At 45.5% G+C, this 19,308-nt stretch overlaps 1 pseudogene; it reads left to right on the forward strand.

Annotated features, from left to right (window-relative positions):
• Positions 1-321: 321 nt before the first annotated feature.
• Positions 322-13,461, forward strand: LOC120030514 (annotated as a pseudogene).
• The last annotated feature ends 5,847 nt before the right edge of the window (positions 13,462-19,308 follow it).

A 19,308-nucleotide genomic window follows, 5' to 3' on the forward strand; every position in this document is an offset into this window, starting at 1 on the left:
TCTGCCATGGCCAGCGAAGAGCCCGGATCTCAATCCCATTGAGCACGTCTGGGACCTGTTGGATCGGAGGGTGAGGGCTAGGGCCATTCCCCCCAGAAATGTCCGGGAACTTGCAGGTGCCTTGGTGGAAGAGTGGGGTAACATCTCACAGCAAAAACTGGCAAATCTGGTGCAGTCCATGAGGAGGAGATGCACTGCAGTACTTAATGCAGCTGGTGGCCACACCAGATACTGACTGTTACTTTTGATTTTGACCCTTCCTTTGTTCAGGGACACTGTTCAAATTCTGTTAGTCACATGTCTGTGGAACTTGTTCACTTTATGTCTCAGTTGTACCTCCCTCCAGGTGTAGTGGAGGTACGAGACAGACTGAACCAGTTGAAGGTGAAAGGCCTGGTCTGTGCAGAAGGATTCATTTCTCCCTTTCCCCTCTCCCTCCAGGTGTAGTGGAGGTACGAGACAGACTGAACCAGGTGAAGGGCCTGGTTCTGGGGCCTCTTCACACTGTCCAGCAGGACCGGGTAGACACACTAAACCTGGTCTCCATGGACGCCGGGGTAGGAAATGACCAGGACCTGCTGGCTCTGCTGGACAAGGCCCACAAGAAGGGTGAGTGACTGAGGGGCACACGCCTGTTCTGCACAAGGTGGCAGCTCAAACGACCACAATCTCTGATCTGAGGCCTGGCTGTTAAACAGTATTATAGTAGTATTAAAGTGTATTATAGTATTATAGTGTAGTAGTATTATAGTGTAGTAGTATTATAGTGTAGCAGTATTATAGTGCAGTAGTATTATAGTGTAGTAGTATTATAGTGTAGTAGTATTATAGTGTAGTAGTATTACAGTATTATAGTATCATAGTGTATTATAGTATTATAGTGTATTATAGTATTACAGTGTATTATAGTATTATTATTATAGTATTAGTGTATTATAGTGTATTATAGTATTATTATAGTATGTTATAGTTGTATTATAGTGTAATATAGTATTATGGTGTATTATAGTGTATTATAGTATTATTATAGTGTATTATAGTATCATAGTATTATTATAGTATTATAGTGTATTATAGTATTATGGTGTATTATAGTATTATTATAGTGTATTATAGTATTATTATAGTGTATTATAGTGTATTATAGTATTATTATAGTTTATTATACTGTATTATTATAGTGTATTATAGTGTATTATAGTAGTATTATAGTGTGTTATAGTATTAGTGTATTATAGTGTATTATATTATTATTATAGTGTATTATAGTATTATTATAGTGTATTATAGTATTATTATAGTTTATTATAGTGTATTATTATAGTGTATTATAGTGTATTATAGTATTATTATAGTGTGTTATAGTGTTAGTGTATTATAGTGTATTATAGTGTATTATAGTATTATTATAGTGTGTTATAGTATTATTATAGTATTATAGTGTATTATAGTATTATTATAGTGTATTATAGTATTATTATAGTGTGCTATAGTATTGTAGTGTGTTATAGTATTATTATAGTGTATTATAGTGTATTGTAGTATTTTTATAGTGTATTATAGTATTATTATAGTGTATTATAGTATTATCATAGTGTATTATAGTGTATTATAGTAGTATTATTGTGTATTATAGTGTATTATAGTATTATTATAGTGTATTATAGTGTATTATAGTATTATTATAGTGTGTTATAGTATTCTTATAGTATTATTATAGTGTATTATAGTGTATTATAGTATTATTATAGTGTGTTATAGTATTATTATAGTATTATAGTGTATCATAGTAGATAGTCTGGATATTTTAATAATGATCTCCTCTGGACTGAAGCACTTGTATCTCTGTGGTGTTGAACCTGACCCCTAACCCCGGAGTTGACCCCTGGTCCAGTCCTGACCTCCTGCCTGAAGTTCTGGACAATCTCGGGGTGAGACTGTGTGTGAGAGAAAGTGATCTGTCCCATTTTTGAATATCTTTTCTCTGTCCTCCGGTGGTGCCTCTCTGTTTTAAACGAATACCCTTCATAATCTCTTCTCTCACTCTATGTGACTGGACTGTTTGTCTGTTAACAACCATCTCTGTCATGTTCTACTCTAACGGCTGAGGCAACTCTGTATGTGAAATTTGTCTTAATACAATTCTTAATTCATTCTCCAGTCTGCTGCTAAACACTGGGTGTAGATGGTGTGCAGCTGTCCGGCCTCGCTGCTGCCAGCTCCTCTCCTGATTGGTCCAAGGTCCAGGGTGTCCTCCAGGGCAACGGTACAGAACATGATGTGAAGAAGAGGTAACTTTAGGTCAAACAGGGAAAAGTTGCAGCGAGTGTATAAAGACTCTTTGAAACCAGACAAACGGATACGTAAAAAAAACACAGCTACTTTTCTAATTTTTTTCATGTTTAAATCCAGCCTAACACACACACACACACACACACTCTCACACAGGCACTGAGAGTAGGTAGCTGCCGGGAGGCTGCAAGGCTTACGGCTGCATCTCAACAGTCTATAAAAGTACTTTTCCTCTCCATCTGTTCTGATGGTCAGAACCGGCTTTAATGCCTGGGCTGTGGCTCAGTTGACACGTTGTTTTGATCAGTATAGTCAGAAGCCAGAAGGCTTTAGTTGGATCAGAGCTCAATAAAGCCTGGGGAACCAGGGAAAGGGGGAAATGCATGGTTTGTCTGTCTGGAGGCTTTCTGCCACCTGGTGGTGAAATGGAGACCCTGCAGTGGCACAGTAATACAGAGTAGTGCCCTCCCTTGGCTATCCCGGAATACTGTGGTTGTCGGTCTGTGTTCATGAAGCATCTCTCTTGGCTATCCCGGAATACTGTGGTTGTCGGTCTGTGTTCATGAAGCATCTCTCTTGGCTATCCAGGAATACTGTGGTTGTCGGTCTGTGTTCATGAAGTGTCTCTCTTGGCTATCCAGAAATACTGTGGTTGTCGGTCTGTGTTCATGAAGCATCTCTCTTGGCTATCCAGGAATACTGTGGTTGTCGGTCTGTGTTCATGAAGCATCTCTCTTGGCTATCCCGGAATACTGTGGTTGTCGGTCTGTGTTCATGAAGCATCTCTCTTGGCTATCCAGGAATACTGTGGTTGTCGGTCTGTGTTCATGAAGCATCTCTCTTGGCTATCCAGGAGGAATGTGGTTGTTGGTCTGTGTTCATGAAGCATCTCTCTTGGCTATCCAGGAATACTGTGGTTGTCGGTCTGTGTTCATGAAGTGTCTCTCTTGGCTATCCAGAAATACTGTGGTTGTCGGTCTGTGTTCATGAAGCATCTCTCTTGGCTATCCAGGAATACTGTGGTTGTCGGTCTGTGTTCATGAAGCATCTCTCTTGGCTATCCCGGAATACTGTGGTTGTCGGTCTGTGTTCATGAAGCATCTCTCTTGGCTATCCAGGAATACTGTGGTTGTCGGTCTGTGTTCATGAAGCATCTCTCTTGGCTATCCAGGAGGAATGTGGTAGTCGGTCTGTGTTCATGAAGCATCTCTCTTGGCTATCCAGGAATACTGTGGTTGTCGGTTTGTGTTCATGAAGCATCTCTCTTGGCTATCCAGGAATACTGTGCTTGTCGGTCTGTGTTCATGAAGCATCTCTCTTGGCTATCCAGGAATACTGTGGTTGTCGGTCTGTGTTCATGAAGCATCTCCCTTGGCTATTCAGGAGGAATGTGGTAGTCGGTCTGTGTTCATGAAGCATCTCCCTTGGCTATCCAGGAATACTGTGGTTGTCGGTCTGTGTTCATAAAGCATCTCCCTTGGCTATTCAGGAGGAATGTGGTAGTCGGTCTGTGTTCATGAAGCATCTCTCTTGGCTCTTCAGGAGGAATGTGGTAGTCGGTCTGTGTTCATGAAGCATCTCCCTTGGCTATTCAGGAGGAATGTGGTAGTCGGTCTGTGTTCATGAAGCATCTCTCTTGGCTCTTCAGGAGGAATGTGGTAGTCGGTCTGTGTTCATGAAGCATCTCTCTTGGCTATTCAGGAGGAATGTGGTAGTCGGTCTGTGTTCATGAAGCATCTCCCTTGGCTATTCAGGAGGAATGTGGTAGTCGGTCTGTGTTCATGAAACATCTCTCTTGGCTATCCAGGAACACTGTGGTTGTCGGTCTGTGTTCATGAAGCATCTCTCTTGGCTATCCAGGAGGAATGTGGTAGTCGGTCTGTGTTCATGAAGCGTCTCAGAGTAGTAGTGCGGATCTAGGATCAGTTCCCTGTTGTCATGTCATTTTATTATGATCCTGCTGGACACAGATTAAATTTAGTCCTGGACTAAAATGTACTTTCAATAGAGATTGTCCATTGAGAATAATATTGAACCTGTTCTAAACTCCTCCTCTTCCTCCAGAGCTCTCATAGGAGTGGTAGATGGACTGTTCTAAACTCCTCCTCTTCCTCCAGAGCTCTCATAGGAGTGGTAGATGGACTGTTCTAAACTCCTCCTCTTCCTCCACAGCTCTGATATGAGTGGTAGATGGACTGTTCTTAACTCCTCCTCTTCCTCCACAGCTCTGATAGGAGTGGTAGATGGACTGTTCTAAACTCCTCCTCTTCCTCCACAGCTCTGATAGGAGTGGTAGAAGGTCAGTTCTAAACTCCTCCTCTTCCTCCACAGCTCTCATAGGAGTGGTAGATGGACTGTTCTAAACTCCTCCTCTTCCTCCAGAGGTCTCATAGGAGTGGTAGATGGACTGTTCTAAACTCCTCCTCTTCCTCCACAGCTCTGATAGGAGTGGTAGAAGGTCAGTTCTAAACTCCTCCTCTTCCTCCACAGCTCTCATAGGAGTGGTAGATGGACTGTTCTAAACTCCTCCTCTTCCTCCAGAGGTCTCATAGGAGTGGTAGATGGACTGTTCTAAACTCTTCCTCTTCCTCCAGAGGTCTCATAGGAGTGGTAGATGGTCTGGACTCCTCTGCTGTCTCTCAGCTTCTCAGCTCCTCTGATGTTGACCTGATGTTGTCTGATATCCTCAACACCCCTGCAGACTCAGGTAAACACTGACGAAGAAGACCATAAGGAGGATGAGGATTTGCTCAAATGGCCCTACACATAAATCTGAATTACCAAGCTAATCTTAATGATATGACAAAAGTAAATATGAAGACACACTCCCAACACATGTACATTAACCATCTCATCCTCCAGGTATCCAGAGAGCCAAGTCCATCCAGGACCTCTACCCAGAAACAGAGCTCTCTAGCCTGGGGACTAGGGGGCACCAGGGGAACCACCTGGCTAGCATGGTGGAGAGACCAGAGGTACAGGAAATCCTTCCTACAGGCGTGACGGTGTAATCCTTCCTACAGGCGTGACGGTGTACTCCCTCCTACAGGCGTGACGGTGTAATCCTTCCTACAGGCGTGACGTGTACTCCTTCCTACAGGCTTGACGGTGTAATCCTTCCTACAGGCGTGACGGTGTAATCCTTCCTACAGGCGTGACGGTGTACTCCTTCCTACATGCGTGACGGTGTAATCCTTCCTACAGGCGTGACGGTGTAATCCTTCCTACAGGCGTGACGGTGTAATCCTTCCTACAGGCGTGACGGTGTAATCCTTCCTACAGGCGTGACGGTGTAATCCTTCCTACAGGCGTGACGGTGTAATCCTTCCTACAGGCGTGACGGTGTAATCCTTCCTACAGGCGTGACGGTGTAATCCTTCCTACAGGCGTGACGGTGTAATCCTTCCTACAGGGGTGGTGGTGTAATCCTTCCTACAGGCGTGACGGTGTAATCCTTCCTACAGGGGTGGTGGTGTAATCCTTCCTACAGGCGTGACGGTGTAATCCTTCCTACAGGCGTGACGGTGTAATCCTTCCTACAGGGGTGGTGGTGTACTTGCGGATAATAGACAAAACCAATTTCCCCCGGAGGGGTAATAAAGTATTTATTCTCTCCCCAAGTTACTGTTCTTCACTCTGCCTGGAACTCCTGTCTTCAACTATGGAGATGAGATAGGAATAGTTGACCAGGGCTCCACCTCTCCTCAGATGCTGTGGTACACTGAGTACCAGACTGCTGAGGTACACCGAGAACCAGACTGCTGTGGTACACTGAGAACCAGACTGCTGTGGTACACTGAGAACCAGACTGCTGTGGTACACTGAGAACCATACTGCTGTGGTACACTGAGAACCAGACTGCTGAAGTACACTGAGAACAAGACTGCTGTGGTACACTGAGAACCAGACTGCTGAGGTACACTGACAACCAGACTGCTGAAGTACACTGAGAACAAGACTGCTGTGGTACACTGAGAACCAGACTGCTGTGGTACACTGAGAACCAGACTGCTGTGGTACACTGAGAACCAGACTGCTGAGGTACACTGAGAACCAGACTGCTGAAGTACACTGAGAACAAGACTGCTGTGGTACACTGAGAACCAGACTGCTGTGGTACACTGAGAACCAGACTGCTGTGGTACACTGAGAACCAGACTGCTGAGGTACACTGAGAACCAGACTGCTATGGTACACTGAGAACCAGACTGCTGTGGTACACTGAGAACCAGACTGCTGAGGTACACTGAGAACCAGACTGCTGTGGTACACTGAGAACCAGACTGCTGTGGTACACTGAGTACCAGACTGCTGTGGTACACTGAGAACCAGACTGCTGAGGTACACTGAGAACCAGACTGCTGAGGTACACTGAGAACCAGACTGCTGTGGTACACTGAGAACCAGACTGCTGTGGTACACTGAGAACCAGACTGCTGAGGTACACTGAGAACCAGACTGCTGTGGTACACTGAGAACCAGACTGCTGAGGTACACTGAGAACCAGACTGCTGTGGTAAACTGAGAACCAGACTGCTGTGGTACACTGAGAACCAGACTGCTGTGGTACACTGAGAACCAGACTGCTGTGGTACACTGAGAACCAGACTGCTGTGGTACACTGAGAACCAGACTGCTGAGGTACACTGAGAACCAGACTGCTGAGGTACACTGAGAACCAGACTGCTGTGGTACACTGAGAACCAGACTGCTGTGGTACACTGAGAACCAGACTGCTGTGGTACACTGAGAACCAGACTGCTGAGGTACACCGAGAACCAGACTGCTGTGGTACACCGAGAACCAGACTGCTGTGGTACACCGAGAACCAGACTGCTGAGGTACACTGAGAACCAGACTGCTGTGGTACACTGAGAACCAGACTGCTGAGGTACACTGAGAACCAGACTGCTGTGGTACACTGAGAACCAGACTGCTGTGGTACACTGAGAACCAGACTGCTGTGGTACACTGAGAACCAGACTGCTGAGGTACACTGAGAACCAGACTGCTGTGGTACACTGAGAACCAGACTGCTGTGGTACACTGAGAACCAGACTGCTGTGGTACACTGAGAACCAGACTGCTGAGGTACACTGAGAACCAGACTGCTGAGGTACACTGAGAACCAGACTGCTGAGGTACACTGAGAACCAGACTGCTGAGGTACACTGAGAACCAGACTGCTGAGGTACACTGAGAACCAGACTGCTGAGGTACACTGAGAACCAGACTGCTGTGGTACACTGAGAACCAGGCTGCTGTGGTACACTGAGAACCAGACTGCTGAGGTACACTGAGAACCAGACTGCTGAAGTACACTGAGAACCAGACTGCTGTGGTACACTGAGAACCAGACTGCTGTGGTACACTGAGAACCAGACTGCTGAGGTACACTGAGAACCAGACTGCTGTGGTACACTGAGAACCAGACTGCTGTGGTACACTGAGAACCAGACTGCTGTGGTACACTGAGAACCAGACTGCTGAGGTACACTGAGAACCAGACTGCTGTGGTACACTGAGAACCAGACTGCTGTGGTAAACTGAGAACCAGACTGCTGTGGTACACTGAGAACCAGACTGCTGTGGTACACTGAGAACCAGACTGCTGAGGTACACTGAGAACCAGACTGCTGAGGTACACTGAGAACCAGACTGCTGTGGTACACTGAGAACCAGACTGCTGTGGTAAACTGAGAACCAGACTGCTGTGGTACACTGAGAACCAGACTGCTGTGGTACACTGAGAACCAGACTGCTGTGGTACACTGAGAACCAGACTGCTGTGGTACACTGAGAACCATACTGCTGTGGTACACTGAGAACCAGACTGCTGAGGTACACTGAGAACCAGACTGCTGTGGTACACTGAGAACCAGACTGCTGAGGTACACTGAGAACCAGACTGCTGTGGTACACTGAGAACCAGACTGCTGTGGTACACTGAGAACCAGACTGCTGTGGTACACTGAGAACCAGACTGCTGTGGTACACTGAGAACCAGACTGCTGAGGTACACTGAGAACCAGACTGCTGTGGTACACTGAGAACCAGACTGCTGTGGTATACTGAGAACCAGACTGCTGAGGTACACCGAGAACCAGACTGCTGTGGTACACTGAGAACCAGACTGCTGTGGTACACCGAGAACCAGACTGCTGTGGTACACTGAGAACCAGACTGCTGTGGTACACTGAGAACCAGACTGCTGAGGTACACTGAGAACCAGACTGCTGAGGTACACCGAGAACCAGACTGCTGTGGTACACCGAGAACCAGACTGCTGTGGTACACTGAGAACCAGACTGCTGAGGTACACCGAGAACCAGACTGCTGAGGTACACTGAGAACCAGACTGCTGTGGTGCACTGAGAACCAGACTGCTGTGGTACACTGAGAACCAGACTGCTGAGGTACACTGAGAACCAGACTGCTGTGGTACACTGAGAACCAGACTGCTGTGGTACACTGAGAACCAGACTGCTGAGGTACACTGAGAACCAGACTGCTGAGGTACACTGAGAACCAGACTGCTGTGGTACACTGAGAACCAGACTGCTATGGTACACTGAGAACCAGACTGCTGAGGTACACTGAGAACCAGACTGCTGAGGTACACTGAGAACCAGACTGCTGAGGTACACTGAGAACCAGACTGCTGAGGTACACTGAGAACCAGACTGCTGTGGTACACTGAGAACCAGACTGCTGAGGTACACTGAGAACCAGACTGCTGAGGTACACTGAGAACCAGACTGCTGTGGTACACTGAGAACCAGACTGCTGAGGTACACTGAGAACCAGACTGCTGTGGTACACTGAGAACCAGACTGCTGTGGTACACTGAGAACCAGACTGCTGAGGTACTCTGAGAACCAGACTGCTGTGGTACACTGAGAACCAGACTGCTGTGGTACACTGAGAACCAGACTGCTGTGGTACACTGAGAACCAGACTGCTGTGGTACACTGAGAACCAGACTGCTGAGGTACACTGAGAACCAGACTGCTGAGGTACACTGAGAACCAGCCTGCTGTGGTACACTGAGAACCAGACTGCTGTGGTACACTGAGAACCAGACTGCTGAGGTACACTGAGAACCAGACTGCTGAGGTACACTGAGAACCAGACTGCTGTGGTACACTGAGAACCAGACTGCTGAGGTACACCGAGAACCAGACTGCTGAGGTACACCGAGAACCAGACTGCTGTGGTACACTGAGAACCAGACTGCTGTGGTACACTGAGAACCAGACTGCTGAGGTACACCGAGAACCAGACTGCTGTGGTACACTGAGAACCAGACTGCTGTGGTACACTGAGTACCAGACTGCTGTGGTACACTGAGAACCAGACTGCTGAGGTACACTGAGAACCAGACTGCTGTGGTACACTGAGAACCAGACTGCTGTGGTACACTGAGAACCAGACTGCTGAGGTACACTGAGAACCAGACTGCTGTGGTACACTGAGAACCAGACTGCTGTGGTACACTGAGAACCAGACTGCTGTGGTACACTGAGAACCAGACTGCTGTGGTACACTGAGAACCAGACTGCTGAGGTACACCGAGAACCAGACTGCTGTGGTACACCGAGAACCAGACTGCTGTGGTACACCGAGAACCAGACTGCTGAGGTACACTGAGAACCAGACTGCTGTGGTACACTGAGAACCAGACTGCTGAGGTACACTGAGAACCAGACTGCTGTGGTACACTGAGAACCAGACTGCTGTGGTACACTGAGAACCAGACTGCTGTGGTACACTGAGAACCAGACTGCTGAGGTACACTGAGAACCAGACTGCTGTGGTACACTGAGAACCAGACTGCTGTGGTACACTGAGAACCAGACTGCTGTGGTACACTGAGAACCAGACTGCTGAGGTACACTGAGAACCAGACTGCTGAGGTACACTGAGAACCAGACTGCTGAGGTACACTGAGAACCAGACTGCTGAGGTACACTGAGAACCAGACTGCTGAGGTACACTGAGAACTAGACTGCTGAGGTACACTGAGAACCAGACTGCTGTGGTACACTGAGAACCAGGCTGCTGTGGTACACTGAGAACCAGACTGCTGAGGTACACTGAGAACCAGACTGCTGAAGTACACTGAGAACCAGACTGCTGTGGTACACTGAGAACCAGACTGCTGTGGTACACTGAGAACCAGACTGCTGAGGTACACTGAGAACCAGACTGCTGTGGTACACTGAGAACCAGACTGCTGTGGTACACTGAAAACAAGACTGCTGTGGTACACTGAGAACCAGACTGCTGTGGTACACTGAGAACCAGACTGCTGTGGTAAACTGAGAACCAGACTGCTGTGGTACACTGAGAACCAGACTGCTGTGGTACACTGAGAACCAGACTGCTGAGGTACACTGAGAACCAGACTGCTGAGGTACACTGAGAACCAGACTGCTGTGGTACACTGAGAACAAGACTGCTGTGGTAAACTGAGAACCAGACTGCTGTGGTACACTGAGAACCAGACTGCTGTGGTACACTGAGAACCAGACTGCTGTGGTACACTGAGAACCAGACTGCTGTGGTACACTGAGAACCATACTGCTGTGGTACACTGAGAACCAGACTGCTGAGGTACACTGAGAACCAGACTGCTGTGGTACACTGAGAACCAGACTGCTGTGGTACACTGAGAACCAGACTGCTGTGGTACACTGAGAACCAGACTGCTGTGGTACACTGAGAACCAGACTGCTGTGGTACACTGAGAACCAGACTGCTGAGGTACACTGAGAACCAGACTGCTGTGGTACACTGAGAACCAGACTGCTGTGGTACACTGAGAACCAGACTGCTGAGGTACACCGAGAACCAGACTGCTGTGGTACACTGAGAACCAGACTGCTGTGGTACACCGAGAACCAGACTGCTGTGGTACACTGAGAACCAGACTGCTGTGGTACACTGAGAACCAGACTGCTGAGGTACTCTGAGAACCAGACTGCTGTGGTACACTGAGAACCAGACTGCTGTGGTACACTGAGAACCAGACTGCTGTGGTACACTGAGAACCAGACTGCTGTGGTACACTGAGAACCAGACTGCTGAGGTACACTGAGAACCAGACTGCTGAGGTACACTGAGAACCAGCCTGCTGTGGTACACTGAGAACCAGACTGCTGTGGTACACTGAGAACCAGACTGCTGAGGTACACTGAGAACCAGACTGCTGAGGTACACTGAGAACCAGACTGCTGTGGTACACTGAGAACCAGACTGCTGAGGTACACTGAGAACCAGACTGCTGAGGTACACCGAGAACCAGACTGCTGAGGTACACCGAGAACCAGACTGCTGAGGTACACCGAGAACCAGACTGCTGTGGTACACTGAGAACCAGACTGCTGTGGTACACCGAGAACCAGACTGCTGAGGTACACCGAGAACCAGACTGCTGTGGTACACTGAGAACCAGACTGCTGTGGTACACTGAGTACCAGACTGCTGTGGTACACTGAGAACCAGACTGCTGAGGTACACTGAGAACCAAACTGCTATGGTACACTGAGAACCAGACTGCTGTGGTACACTGAGAACCAGACTGCTGAGGTACACTGAGAACCAGACTGCTGTGGTACACTGAGAACCAGACTGCTGTGGTACACTGAGAACCAGACTGCTGTGGTACACTGAGAACCAGACTGCTGTGGTACACTGAGAACCAGACTGCTGAGGTACACCGAGAACCAGACTGCTGTGGTACACCGAGAACCAGACTGCTGTGGTACACCGAGAACCAGACTGCTGAGGTACACTGAGAACCAGACTGCTGTGGTACACTGAGAACCAGACTGCTGAGGTACACTGAGAACCAGACTGCTGTGGTACACTGAGAACCATACTGCTGTGGTACACTGAGAACCAGACTGCTGTGGTACACTGAGAACCAGACTGCTGAGGTACACTGAGAACCAGACTGCTGAGGTACACTGAGAACCAGACTGCTGTGGTACACTGAGAACCAGACTGCTGTGGTACACTGAGAACCAGACTGCTGTGGTACACTGAGAACCAGACTGCTGTGGTACACTGAGAACCAGACTGCTGAGGTACACTGAGAACCAGACTGCTGAGGTACACTGAGAACCAGACTGCTGAGGTACACTGAGAACCAGACTGCTGAGGTACAGACTGGTTCTGTCTCTTTAACCTTTAGTTAACATTTATTTAACTAGGCAAGTCAGTTCAGAACAAATTCTTATTTATAATGACGGCCTACCCCCAGGCAAAACCCTCACGACGCTGGGCCAATTGTGCACCGCCCTATGGGACTCCCAATCACGGCCTGTTGTGATACAGCCTGGAATCGAACCAGGGTATGTAGTGACTCATCTAGCACTGCGATGCAGTGCCTTAGACCGCTGCGCCACTCGGGAGCCCTTTATAGAGGACTGTTGGTCTAGTATGCTTCAATCAACATGTATCCGACAAAATGCAGATTAGGATTCAAACCCTCCAACAGAAAATGTTCTCTGTCTCTCTTCTGTCCAGGCCCAGAAGACTTGTTCGTGGTTTAAGACCCTCTCTGCCCTGAGGGGTGAAGAACGTTCCCTTCTTCACGGGGACTACTTCCCCCTCCACTCTTCCTCCTCCTCCTCATCCCTGGCTTTCTTGCGTCTGTGGGACCAGAGCGAGAGATCGGTGACGGGGGTCAACTGGGGCTCCACCCCCTGCCACCCTACACATGGCCCTCAACCACCCAGGTATTTTGAGTTTATTTTAATATCAAATCAAGTTTTATGGGTCACAATACACATGTTTAGCAGATGTTAACTATGTAGTACAAGCATTCTGCTAAGGACTCGAAGCAAGGCGACCATCTGTCAACGCCATCTTGCCTTGTTATTTCAATATATTTCTCTTTTCCAAATGAGACGTGAGTATATCATGAAAATCAATAAAAATCTCACCGGGAAAAAAAACCACGATTTAAAAACCATCATCAAGCTATACATGATAATACTGACAGGATTTCTCCTCCTCTTCCCAGACCTGGGTCTTCCACAGCAGGCTCAAGTCAAGCTGAGTACAGACCCTGAAAACCTGGCTGCAGACAGCTCTGTCTCGCTGGGTAAACTGCTGCTGGGACCAGGACAGGCTGTCCTATCGACCTTCCCCTTTGTTTAGGAGGGGGCTAAAACAGAGACCAGGGCAGGCTGTCCTATCGACCTTCCCCTTTGTTTAGGAGGGGGCTAAAACAGAGACCAGGGCAGGCTGTCCTATCGACCTTCCCCTTTGTTTAGGAGGGGGCTAAAACAGAGACCAGGGCAGGCTGTCCTATCGACCTTCCCCTTTGTTTAGGAGGGGGCTAAAACAGAGACCAGGGCTACAACAGTAAGATACTGATTAACAGAACTTTTAGACAGTGAGCAGAGGGAGAATGCAGTAAAGATGTTTTAGACCACAGAGAACTAGCAGAAGGGAATGTACAGTGTGGGTTTTAGCTGGTGATAAACAAATATGATGTTAGGCCAGGGTTGAGGGTCAAATCTGATCAATTGTTTTTGTTCTCCTTTGTTTAGATACACTTTTAAAATGAACTTTTTTTTAAACTTCAGTTATTTATGAAATGTCGAACTGTTGGAATTTGAATGTAAAAAAGGCTTGATTTTTGAACCCGGTTTCCGTGAATAGTGCTGTTATAGTATCGGAGAAAGCAAAGTGCTACTGCTTGAAGTTGTTCTGACTGAAAGTTGAACCGAGTAATATTGCCTGTTGACAGACATCGACTCTGTTTCTGTCGCTATCCTACACAGAATAATGTGTGTGATTCATATGTGTATGCCTCCGCCTTATGATCTGTGTGAGAGACGTTGGCCTAACGCCACACGCTTACCGTTAACCCTCGTTGGCACGGGAGCTTTACAGGTGTGATTAAGTATGTCAGAAAGAGAATGGATCTCAGGCGGTATCTTATGACCTTATTAAACCTCCCCCCCCTCGATACAGGTGACTACCCACAGCCAAGATGTTTCTTATTTACTGCTATAACGATTTGACTGTTCAGTCTGCTGCAGTGGTGTAAAGTACTTATTTAAAAACTTGTATTTCGTGTATATCTGTGTACTTTTCTACTTTATATTTTTTTGACTACTTTTACTTCACTACATTCCTGAAGAGAATAAGGTATTTTTTTTGCTCCATACATTTCCCCTGACACCTAAAGGTACTCGTTACATTCCGAGTGTGCTCCTGGCTAGCCATACATTTAAAATTATAAAATGGTGCCGTCTGGTTTGCCCAATAATAAAGGATTGTGAAATTATGTATACTTAAAAAATATATATATTTTGATACTTGAGTAAAAGTATTTCGTTTTTGACATTTACTTAAGTAGTATTTTACTGTGTGACTCACTTTTACTTAATTTCCTAGTCTGGTATCTTTACTTTGACTCAAGTATGACAATTGGGTACTTCTCCCCCCCCACCGCTGGTCTCCTGTGTGCTCTGAAGTAGTATGTTTTAGATGCGGTAGTGTGTGTTCAGTGCTGGTATATGTAGAGATGAGAACTTTCACAAAACCACACGTAGGTAAAAGTTGATGTAACGATGGCGAGACAATGAGCAAGAGAAGTACTGACACATATGTCTCCCTCTTATGCGCACACGTCACTACAGACCCCGGTTCGATTCCAGGCTGTGTCGCAACCGGCCGTGATTGGGTGGTCCCAAAGGGCTGCGCACATTTGGCCCGGCGTCGCCAGGGTAGGCCTTCATTGTATATAAGAATGTTGTTCTTAACTAACGTGTGTGTGGGACTACTCGTCTATGACACAAATGTCGTTGACTCGTTATTATTTTGTGATGGCCGTACACATCTTTAACCAGATTACAATTATTTTTTTACATTGTACACCTGAAGAAAACGTGCTACATTGATACTGATTACGGTGTTGTTGGGTTTGGAGCTGGCAAGAAAGTCATTTCACTGTACTAGTGCACGTCACACAACTTGATACTTGAAATGGGCTTTTACTTGCAGTAGTAGTGTGTGTGTGTGTTCAGTCACGTCGATGCAGTTGTGTGTGAACACACACACACACACACAAACTGCATCTACGTGACTGAACACACACAACTGCATTTACGTGACTGAACACACACACACACACACACACACACACACACACACACACACACACACACACACACACACACACACACACACACACACACACACACACACACACACACACACACACACAACTGCATCGAAATGACTGAACACACACACACACACACACAGTCACGTCGATGCAGTTGTGTGTGTGTGTGTGTGTGTGTGTGTTCAGTCACGTAAATGCAGTTGTGTGTGTTCAGTCACGTAGATGCAGTTTGTGTGTGTGTGTGTTCAGTCACGTAGATGTAGTCGTGTGTGTGTGTGTGTGTGTGTGTGTGTGTGTGTGTGTGTGTGTGTGTGTGTGTGTGTGTGTTCAGTCACGTAGATGTAGTCGTGTGTGTGTGTGTTCAGTCACGTAGATGCAGTTTGTGTGTGTGTGTGTTCAGTCACGTAGATGTAGTTGTGTGTGTGTTCAGTCACGTAGATGCAGTGTGTGTGTGTGTGTGTTCAGTCACGTAGATGTAGTTGTGTGTGTGTGTTTAGTCCCGTAGCTGTGTGTGTGTGTGTGTGTTCAGTCACGTCGATGCAGTTGTGTGTGTGTGTGTTCAGTCACGTAGATGTAGTCGTGTGTGTGTGTGTGTGTGTGTGTGTGTGTGTTCAGTCACGTAGATGTAGTCGTGTGTGTGTGTGTGTGTGTGTGTGTGTGTGTGTGTGTGTGTGTGTGTGTGTTCAGTCACGTAGATGTAGTCGTGTGTGTGTGTGTTTAGTCCCGTAGGTGTGTGTGTGTGTTTGTGTTTAGTCCCGTAGATGTGTGTGTGTGTGTGTGTTTAGTCCCGTAGATGTGTGTGTGTGTGTGTTTAGTCCCGTAGGTGTGTGTGTGTGTGTTCAGTCACGTAGATGTGTGTGTGTGTGTGTTTAGTCCCGTAGGTGTGTGTGTGTGTTCAGTCACGTAGATGTGTGTGTGTGTGTTTAGTCCCGTAGATGTGTGTGTGTGTTCAGTCCCGTAGATGTGTGTGTGTGTTCAGTCCCGTAGATGTGTGTGTGTGTTCAGTCACGTAGATGTGTGTGTGTGTTCAGTCACGTAGATGTGTGTGTGTGTGTTTAGTCCCGTAGATGCAGTCGTGTGTGTGTTTAGTCCCGTAGGTGTGTGTGTGTGTTCAGTCCCGTAGATGTGTGTGTGTGTTCAGTCACGTAGATGTGTGTGTGTGTGTGTTTAGTCCCGTAGATGCAGTCGTGTGTGTGTTTAGTCCCGTAGGTGTGTGTGTGTGTTCAGTCCCGTAGATGTGTGTGTGTGTGTGTTCAGTCACGTAGATGTGTGTGTGTGTGTGTGTTCAGTCACGTAGATGCAGTCGTGTGTGTTCTGTGCTGGCAGATGTAATGCTTTGTGTGTAAGAAATTTCCCAAAGCCACACTTAGACAAAGAGGCCCGTCAACCTGTGGTTTATGTTACCGTCGACAACCCCAATTTACCACGGTTACCAGGATTACCAGGTTACCCCCTAAATGACTTTACATCCAATCTATTCATTATTTTCATTATCACATACATTTATTAATCATTCATTTCAATCATTTGACTGGTTAAAAAAAAAAACTTTTGATGACCTGTCTAGTAATATTGTACAATTTAAAAAATATATAAATATGCTGTGAGGTTGGTGAATTATTTTGTATCTTTATTTTAATTTAACCTCTATCTGGCGATAAAGCTTTATGAAATGATCTGGACAGAAATACACCCACCATCAAATATTTTCTTTGAAAGACCTCAATTGAAGTTAAGAATTATTAGACATAAATATCGCTATTACATTGGCCTATGGATATTTGAGTTTTTACGGGTTAAGTTATCTTAAATCGTATATATTGAAATCCACTGTTGGGGAAGATACTCTGAAATCATATTTTACCAAGCTACCAATTTTACTTGAAGAAGTTTTAAGCTACACTAATGCAACCATTAATAAAAATCTAGTTTACTGAACTAAAGTTACTTTGAAATGTAGTTCACTACATCCAAACTAGTTTGTGAAATGTCATAGACTACAAATTACAAAAATGTCATAGACTACAAATTACAAAAATGTCATAGACTACAAATTACAAAAATGTCATAGACTACAAATTACAAAAATGTCATAGACTACAAATTACAAAAATAGGTGTTAACAGGATGTACCCTGTTAAACACACATACTATTGTTTTACATGAGAATTAGGTCTGATGCTGAAAAATACATTTTATTTCACCCATATATATATATATATATATATTTTTTTTTAGCAATAATAAATAATAATAAAACATTTTGTTTGTTGTTCCAGCAGTTAGCTACACCGCTAAATGGCAAAACAAAGTGTTACTACTGAAAATACTACCAATATTTGAATTGAATTCATCTACCACCAAGCTACATGTAATGCAGTTCACTACTCCTCAACACGGTTCAACTCAATAGTCTTTAGATTTTACAAAACTGCTCTGGAAAACAGCCTAAAATGTACAAATGGCCGTCTCTGTGTCTCTCTCAGTGAAGGTGACCTGGGTGACCTCTGTCGTCTTCTTAGGCCCTTGACAAAAACCCTAGAGCAAGGCGCTTGCAATGCCAAGGGTCGCGGGTTCGATTGGCGCTCGGGCCACCCATACGTCAAATGTATGTACCACAGGAGGCTGCTGAGGGGAGGACGGCTCATAGTAATGACCGAAACGGAGCAAATGGAATGGCATCAAACACCATGGAAACCGAACGTTTGATGTATTTGATACCATTCCACTCCAGCTGTTACCACGAGCCCGTCCTCCCCAATTAAGGTGTCACCAACCTCCTGTGGTATTCACGCATGACAAGTGTGGATAAAGTGTCAGCTAAAAGCCCATGTACTCTAAACTTTAAAACCATTTACATATCAACTTTAAATCCATTTACATAACTTTTAAACCCATTTACATATCAACTTTAAATCCATTTACATAACTTTTAAATCCATTTACATATCAACTTTAAAACCATTTACATAACTTTTAAAACCATTTACATAACTTTTAAAACCATGTATATATCAACTTTAAAACCATGTACATAACTTTTAAAACCATGTACATAACTTTTAAAACCATTTACATAACTTTTAAAACCATGTATATATCAACTTTTAAAGGTGCACTATGCAGAAATCAGTCCGCCATTTCCTGGTTGCTAAAATTCTAATAGTTTGCCTAATTTCAGTTTATGTGACAAAATAAGCAAGTACAGTGTAGAGAATCATTGTACCATTTTCTATAACCAAAAATTTAGTATTTTTCATCTGTTTGAAGCTGGTTTACAAAACCGAAAGTAAAAGATGCGAAAAATTAAACGGAAGCATAGAAATAGTGCACATAGAACAGATCTACCGCTTCTTAGACTTGTTTTCAATGAGAATAACAGATCTATAACTCACGTTTCTATGTGAATTTGGTTCACCCCCCCCCCCCCCCCCCCCCAAAAGTTACATATTTCAGCTTTAAGTATTTTTGTCTCTTTGGCTGCTGTCTGAGAGAATAGCCTGCCGCCAAGGTGAATTCCGCTAACCAAACACCCCCACATAAACACCGTGTACCAGTCCCCGTCGGTGCGAAACCACCCCCCTGAGCGGTGCACAGTCATTGACAGCCTCTCGGTTTTACTGTGTCACTCTTCATCCTCATCATCATCAGTAGCAGCAGCATCCTCATTATCATCACCATCATCTCAGACTGAAAGATTCATTGTCTAAGTGCTTCTAAAGTTGTTTTGATGTTAGAACTTATTGAGAGACATTTCATCATTGGACCTACTGTTAAGATATCAACTACTTTGAGTATTTTTAAGAGTATTTATAAAAAATATATATATATATATTTTAAAAGTAAAGGTCACAGAAAAACAGGAG

Source organism: Salvelinus namaycush, chromosome 36 (assembly GCF_016432855.1).
Source record: "Salvelinus namaycush isolate Seneca chromosome 36, SaNama_1.0, whole genome shotgun sequence".
Taxonomy (NCBI): Eukaryota; Metazoa; Chordata; class Actinopteri; order Salmoniformes; family Salmonidae; genus Salvelinus; species Salvelinus namaycush.